The following is a 6,000-nucleotide window of genomic DNA, read 5'->3' on the forward strand; positions in this document are numbered from 1 at the left end:
AAATAGACTCCTCGAAAGAGGGTACTCAAATACAAGCCTCAAAAAAGCATATAAACGAGCCCTCAACAAATCACGTCGCGACTTGCTAAATACACAAAAACAACCTTCCAATGATGAAACAACAAGAATAATCACAACATACTCATCACAACACAAGCAGGTTAAACGTATTTTAAACAAATATTGGCATCTATTAACGATGGATCAAATCTTGGCCCCCTTTGTCCCCAGCTCTCCAGCTGTCACCTTTAGGAGAGCGCCATCTATAGGTGACAAACTAGTTAGTAGTGTGTACAGACCCTTTTCTGCGATTCATGTAAAACATTGGGGACCTTTACATGTGGGGGGTGTCAGTATTGCCAGTATATGGACAGATGTAAGAACATCATTTTACCTAATGGGCAACACTTTTCCCCGAAGCATTATGTAAACTGTAAAACCCCTGGAATAGTGTATCTGTTGACATGTGAATGCGGGTGTTATTATGTTGGCAAGACAATCAATGAGTTCTGGAAAATAATATACCAACATCTTGGCACTATACGCAAACGCGACCCCGATGTACCTATAGGCCGTCATATGGCCATAGTTCACCCCGTTTCTATTCCCAAGATCTATTTTCTAGCTCTTGACCACATCCAGTTCAGCCCTAGAGGCGGCGATTCCAATAAACGCCTCCTCCAGTGTGAACTGAGGTGGATAAACAACCTACGGGCTAATTATCCACCTGGCCTCAACGGGGCCTTTAATTTTAGACCATTTCTCCCTGGTTTTACATCAGGGGTTTGCAAGCTGAATTTATAGGGGCTCCCTTTTATGCCTTTTCGTCTATCCTTCCCTATGAGATGTGCAACCTTTGTATTGACTATCTTAAGACATGTGTAACTCAGAATTTATTTTTGTATGTCGCTTCCATCTACAGTATTCTTTTTCCATTTGTCATACTCAAATTCATAAATTATTGACTCTGTAACCTGTGCAATATCCAGTGTCACCATGATGTATGCTGTTCTTTTTCTCTTTCCCCTTTATTTGTACACATTATTGTACAACAGGTTGGCTACAATTGTTTTGTCCACTAGATGGTGCAGTTCACGGTGCACAGACCGTTCGTCTGCTCGCAGACACCCGGCGGGTAAGCTCCACTCGTGCATGGCTGGTGGGCGGTGCTTTGCTACCTGTCCCCCCGTGCCTTTTGTACGTGGAGGAGCTTTCCTTGTGTCCCCACATCTGGTTCGCCGTATATGTGGGGACCGCATACCCGCCGGTGACGCGGGACGTAAACACACAGTAAAACCTTGAATTGCGAGCATAATTTGTTCCGGAAACATGCTTGTAATCCAAAGCACTTGTATATCAAAGCAAATTTCCCCATTAGAAATAATGGAAACTCAGCTGATTTGTTCCACAACCATTTATTCAAAAGTCCTTCAATTTATAGTCCATGTGACCAAACCGCTTGGGCACCCCGACTAGGTGCTTCCTTCTGCCAAACAGCGCCTCCTGCTCTCCAAACCGTTCCGAGCAGATCGAGAGCTAATACCAGCCCTTTTTTACCCCAAACATCGTACATAGACAAGATGTGAGGTAAAACCCCAAAAGGAAAGACTTTTAATGAAACTCAGACACATACTTTATACCCTACAGGATGAAATCCCCCTCCTGATCATATTATCCTAATAAACTGTACACAGGAATATCATCACAACAACCAACATATACTATAAACATTAACTACTTGCTTACTGGGCACTTAAACCCCCCTCCTGCCCAGACCAATTTTTAGCTGTCACACTTTGGATGACAATTGCGCGGTCATGCTACTCTGTACTCAAATGAATTTTTTTATCATTTTTTTTCACACAAATGGAGCTCTCTTTTGGTGGTATTTAATCACCACTTGGGTTTTTCTTTTTTGCTAAACAAACAAAAAAATACAGAAATTTTTGAAAAAAAAAAAAAAAAAAAACGTTTCATAGTTTGTTATAAAATTTTGGAAACAGGTAATTTTTCTCCTTCATTGATATTCACTGATGAGGCTGTACTGATGGGCTGCATTGATAGGCACAGATAAGGCGACACTGATAGGCACTGATAAGAGCACTGATGGGCCCTGATGGGTGGCAGTGATAGATGTCACGAGTAGGTGGCACTGATGGGCACTGGTAGGTGGCACTGATGAGCACTGGTAGGTGGTATTGATAGGCAGCACTGGTTGGTGACATTTATAGGTGGCACTGTGGGCACTGATAGGTGACACTGTGGGCACTGGTAGGTGGCGCTGGTGGGCACAGAAGCCTCTGCAGAGGCTCTCAACGATCGGGACTGATGTTCCTCTCACAGCCGTCGGTGATCAGCTTTTTTTTTCTCCTCACGCTACCAGCATGAGGAGAAAAAATAGCCGACTACCGCCTCTGTTTACATCACATGATCAGCTATCATTGGCTGACAGCTGATCACGTGGACTCATAGACTCGCTGATCATAGAGCAGGGCGCGTGCAGGCCACTCGAGCATGGGAGGACATCTATGGATGCCCTCCCGGCAAATTAGGTCCGTGCTGTAGCCGTCTTTTGGCTATAGCGAGGACAGGGGATGGTTAAGTTAATTAAACAACTACACTTGGACAATGTTGTGAATATTCAGAGATCTCATTCCGGTTCAGACTGCTGGCACCGAGCTCACAAGGAACACTACACTTTATCATAAGTTTAACATTCCCACAGTAGTTTGCTAACAGACAATAGGCGAGTTAATTAGCACAATTAACAATAGGTGAAAGACAGGTGGCTTGAGCTGATGAGATTAATATCTGCTATGAATTCCGCAGTGTGGAGCAGTCATTGCTGGAATTGTGGCATCTAGGCCCTTAACATAAATCCCAGGCCTAAACTCCCAGAGTCTGTGTGTTCTGGGGAGACACAAACCCGAATCAGAAACAAGACCACTTCCAAGGATCCCACAGGCACACACCTCCTAAAGAGTAGTGTTCCCCCAAAAGCCAGGACCCATAGTCAGTGGTAGGGATGGGCCGAAAACCCCCCGGTTCGGCTCGTACCAGAACATCTGGAACAGGCAAAAAGTTCTAGCAAACTTGCGAACCCTATTAAAGTCTATGAGACACGGACATGAAAAATCAAGAGTCCTGATTTTAAAGGCTTATATGCAAGTTATTGCCATAAAAAGTGTATGGGGACCCGGTTACTGCCCTAGGGGACATGTATCAATGCAAAAAAGTTTTTAAAATAATAGTTTTTAAAGGAGCAGTGATTTTATTGATGCTTAAAGTGAAACAATAAAAATGAAATATTCCGAGTACCTGAATGGGCAGTGTTCAGGCCAAACTTATGCTCGTCCCAAACCGTTTGCCCATCCCTAGTGGTGCCTGAACACTGTAACCCCTCACAGTTAGGCCTCATGTACACTGCTGCTGGTAAACGGACGTTTAGGAGCAGTTGGGTATTTTTTTCAACTGCTCCTGAACTCTCCTCTATGTTATAGGTTCGTTTATAGTCGTTTCTAGGCAGTTGAGTTTAGAGGCTTTTTTTGGAACCCCAAAAAATGCGTTCAGAAGCTGTGTTTAAAGGCATTTCCAGTGCAGCTAAACACGGCTAGCCGCGTTTAGGTCTAGAAGCATTTTTAAAGGAAAACATTTTATTTATTACTTTTGAGCCTGGAAAATGCTAAAAACACACCAAAAACTTAATTATCACTGCCCACAACAGTCACCAACAGACATTCCTCTAGTGGCACGTTTTCCTCATGTTGGTGTCCATACGAACTAGACGGGGTCTAACCTTTTCCAAGAGAACGTCAAAGCTGGCAATTGACATGCGTGTAAAATTAAAAGATTTCTTTGGGTAATTACGCAGCTAAACATACATATTAGAAAAGTATCCTGTGAACATGCATTGAGCCATCAATGGATGTGTCCAGTAGCGACGAACTCTGGTCCTCTCATGCAATTTTCTACGTCTTCGGAGCCTCAGCAAAAGCAACATCAGGAGAATTTCCTCACACGTGCTCATCATGGGATCCATATTAACAAACCAACCAAAAAATAACAGCTAGCTACAAGCACACTGCTTTCTTAGCTGCTACTCACACTGTTCTCTCACAGAATGGCTGAAATACTTAATAATTACTTGTTTTTAGTGCTTTCTAATCATTTGGGAGGGTCTCCTGAGGTTATCTTTAGTAAATGCTTCTGAACGCAAATGCGGCTAAACGCAGCTAAACACACGTTTTTAAAAGTGGATTACTAGCTGTGATGTTCCAGCGTTCAGGAGGGGTTGAGAAACGTCCCGTGTACATGAAGCCTAACCCTTGTTGGGCGCAGGAATGGGCCCTGCTGGTAAAAATAAGAAAAAAAAAATTGAAATTACATGCACCTGTCAAACAGGTACAGAAAAATTGGGCCTTGAGTGTTGGTGGTGTCTGAACACCATAACCTTGCACAGTTATTCTTGTTGGGCACAGAAATGAGCCCTGTTGTTACAAATTTGAAAGAAAATTGAAATTACGTGCACCTGTCAAACAGGTGCAGAAAAATTGGGCCTTAGGTGTTGGTGGTGTCCTAAATCAAAAATATTGTTGGAAGCTAGCATAATCAACATTCAGAAATGGTATAGGCAGCATAGGCAGTCTTCAAGGGATCCCAGATCCCTAGCAAATTCAATCAGTTACATCAGCATCAGGGGCTTGATAGATGCTGTTGATCCAGGACTGATTCATTTTGATAAATGTCAGCCTATCAACGGAGTCTGTGGATAGGCGCACTCCTTCATCCATCACAAACCCTCCAGCAGCACTGAATGTCCATTCAGAAAGCATGTTGGATGCAGGACAATAGAAGGCTGGTGCGCCATTGTCGCATACAACCATTCCTAGCTCAGGCTACCATGGCGTCAACCACCTCTGAGCCTGGCCCTGCAGAGCTGACAGAATCTCTGCCCCGGTGTGGTTCCTGTCCCCTAGACAGACCAACTGAAGCACTGCATGGCATCTTTTAGCCTGACTGCTTGCGTAGCTCCTTGAACGCTTAGGGAGCACTGCTAGTTCATAGGACAATTCAGCAGAAGAGGCCATAGAGGAAGAAGAAGAGGAGGGGGTGGAGCAGACAGGTGTAGAAAAATCACCAGATTTTTGGAAGCGTGGTGGTGGAATGAGCTCCAGCACTGAACTCTGTCCTGCACCCTTCCCAGCTGCCAGCAGAGTTACCCAGTGCACTGTGAAGGAAATGTAACGTCCCTGACCATGCCTGCTGGACCATGAGTCAGCAGTAATGTGAACCTTGCTGCTGACCGTCTTGTCCAACAAGGCCAAAACATTGCCTTCCACATGACGGTACAGAGCTGGAATGGCCTTACGTGAAAAGAAATGTATTTTTGGAACCTGCCACTGTGGTACAGCACATTCCGCAAATTCACGAAAGGGGGCAGAGTCTATCAGATGAAAAGGCAGCAGTTGTAATGCTAGCAATTTGGCTAAGCTAGCATTTAGATGCCGAGTATGTGGATTGCTGGGACATTTTTTTTTTTTAAGGTTCAGCAACTGGGGTTAGTGAAATTTGCCTGGTGAAATCAACAGGTGGTCTACTGCTAGCAGATTGGGTGCAAGTACCTGTTATTGCTATACCATCAGTCCTCTCAGTGGAGGTTTTTGAGTTTGCTGCAGCTGGGGGAACATGACTGATAGTTTCTTGTCCTTCTGTGTGACCCCCTCTAGCTAGGCTCATGTTACTCCTTTCCTCAACCTGGGAACCAACATCGAGCAATCAAATGCATATCCTCCAGCAGCATGTAACCAACACTATGATCAAATAATTCAGGTGACTCCTCCATGCATGATGGTGGAGCTACAGAAGGAGTACCTGTGGACAAGGAGTCGGTGAAATAGGCCATTTTGGCAGCTGTGGTGGAAAGCAAACTAGTATGAGCCTTTGTTCTATGAACAAACGAACAGTTGACGTTTGAGTCGAACTTAAACGTTCGACTTGAAC

The sequence above is a fragment of the Aquarana catesbeiana genome, linkage group LG03 (genome assembly GCF_042186555.1).
Source record: "Aquarana catesbeiana isolate 2022-GZ linkage group LG03, ASM4218655v1, whole genome shotgun sequence".
Lineage (NCBI taxonomy): Eukaryota > Metazoa > Chordata > Amphibia > Anura > Ranidae > Aquarana > Aquarana catesbeiana.